The following is a 2,537-nucleotide window of genomic DNA, read 5'->3' on the forward strand; positions in this document are numbered from 1 at the left end:
CAAGCTGGTAATGACGGAGCGGGTTGTGTGCACATTGTGTGTGTGTGTGTCTGTGTGTAAAGCTGGTGTTGTCTGCAGACAGTGGTGAAGAGGAGAAGGAAGCAGCTCAACATGACCTCAGGCTCTGAGACATAAAATAACTTTAAAGCTGCTGAGTTTTTGATTTTAAAAAAATTGTGAGATTTTCGTCTGTTTTAATGATGCAAATGAGGACATTTGATGTAATTTACAATCAGAACAAGGTGACAACATTAGTGTGTTGAAAGTGAACTTATCTTAGGATTTTCACAGTTTTATCTTGATATTTCTCTGACAATATTCTTGAACATGAAATCCGAGGCAGTGATTGGTCCATGTCGGGGTTTTTTCTAACGACGTCATCCAGGATCTGCTTTGCAGCACAGCCAGGTGTCGCAAATCAGCTCTAAGACACTTAAGAATTACTCCTACACTTTACTTAAAGTAAGACTGAGACACTTGATAACTGGCTTTTACTCTCAGCTTTTAACTGAGTTTTTTTTACACTTTAGTCCACTCTTAGCAGCATTCTTAAGAGTAATTCTAAGAAGTTTGATAAATACGGGCCCTGGTCACGAGCTTTGTTTGTTTTGTTTTTTTCAAACCTAGGCATGTCAGGTGGTGGGTGATATGCATTACTTCCTTTATCTTCTGCCAAAGTCTATTTTACATAAACTTTCAACACAACTTTCAGGATTTGAATCCATCTTTTGCAGCAAAAGCACACTGAAAAAACTTAAACAACAAAATATGTATTTTTAATCTTTATTAATGCAGAAAAAGGTACTTTAGTTTAAATTTTTATATTTTCCTCAAAATCAAATCTAAAGCTTTGGCACATCCACTGACTGCTGTCTGAATCATGAGGAGCCTTTTCTGAACTGTAAAGTCTAGTTTTATTCTAGCACTTTTTCATGCATACAGTATCTGGCAACCTAATAACATGTGGAAAATACATAAAAAGACACATGCACACAGAACAGTGAATAAAACTTTAACAGATACAAAGGAGAGATTTTAGACAAAACATGCATATGACACAGGCTAACAAGCTTTAGCGTCACTTAGATTTTTGTCTTAAGTCAATAAATCTGGAACAACACCTTTGTATGACTTAGCTCCAGAAGTAAATGGGAAATACATTTTTTTCTTCTTTTCTCTCAGATGTCATCAGTTTGTGCTAACATAATTGTCTTCATACAGTCATTCTCTGAGCTCTCGTGCTTTCATCCTCTCAGGCTTATTAAAGATTTTCAAAGCATCACTTTGTTTTGCTGCCTGTGCCATTTCATCTCTGCTCTGCTTGACTTGTTGTGTCTTGGCTGAAAACCAGTAAGACTCTCCAAATATTAATAATAAATCTCTGGCAGATGAAAACATTCAGCAAGAGAGCTGCGGATGTAGAAATGGGATGCACCTGCATTGTCCTTAAAGCCCAAACCAGATCTTACCTTGTAATTACAGCTGCTGTTCAGGCCTCACTGCTTTTACTGTTCAGTAAAACCTTAACCAACATGTTGACAAAAGGTAGGAGAAAAATATCAATTATAAATAATTGTAGTATTCATCAAGAACATGTGAGTCACAGAAGGCCTGTAGTGATTGTTGATGTTTTTCCTGTGTTTTCCTTTCTCCACCTGTGGGTGATTGTCCTGATGACTTCCTGGCCTTTAATGGAGCTGCCTGGCAGTCTGATCTTCGCTGATGCATCTCACCTGTTTGGTAGTGTTTAGCCTACTATAGTATAACTTTGACTAAGAACTTAATAGTACTTACCCTTGTTTTGTTTTGGCCCTCAAGGTTGTGATCGTTTTTTGAACTTGGATTTCGAATCACCTCGTCATCTCAAAAGGAGACTTCTGGAACTCTGGAACCAAAAGGATTTTTAAAGAACCTGGGGTCAGATTTATAAAAGATTGCGTGGAAACCATACCAAAAATGAAGGTACAGCCAAAAGGGGAAAATGGCGTACGCCAAATAATTCAGATTTATAAAACCGTGCGCACGCACGTTTCACCGCATTTTCCTTTTATAGACCTCCTTCACGTCAGAGTTTGCGCACAAGGTCCCGCCACAGGTTCTACCCTCTACACGCCCACATTCAACCATAAACAGTCAATGTAAAGTACCTCATGAATGTTAAGATGTATTTAAATCAGTCAGCTGATCAATGCCAACAAAAGTGATTGGTTCAGACACGCTCCATCGTACATCTGGAGGTTGACAGGTGCTGACTGACAGCTGCTCACGTGAACTGAATATCTGCAATTAACACAGATTTTCCCTCATTTTGCAGGTTTACAGACATTTAGAGTAATCTAATGATTTATTTCAAAAACTCAGCTTCAAATTAATTTTCTCTCAGAGCCTGCAGGACGATGAAAACAATAAAAATAAAATTAAATAAATCAGATAAAATTAGAAATAAGTTCACCACTCTGCTCCCCCGTCCTCCACTTCCTGCCTGTTCTGTTATCTGCGGCAGACCCTTCCCCCACCCACACACACACACACACACA

Source organism: Austrofundulus limnaeus, unplaced genomic scaffold, assembly GCF_001266775.1.
Source record: "Austrofundulus limnaeus strain Quisiro unplaced genomic scaffold, Austrofundulus_limnaeus-1.0 Scaffold676, whole genome shotgun sequence".
Classification (NCBI taxonomy): Eukaryota; Metazoa; Chordata; class Actinopteri; order Cyprinodontiformes; family Rivulidae; genus Austrofundulus; species Austrofundulus limnaeus.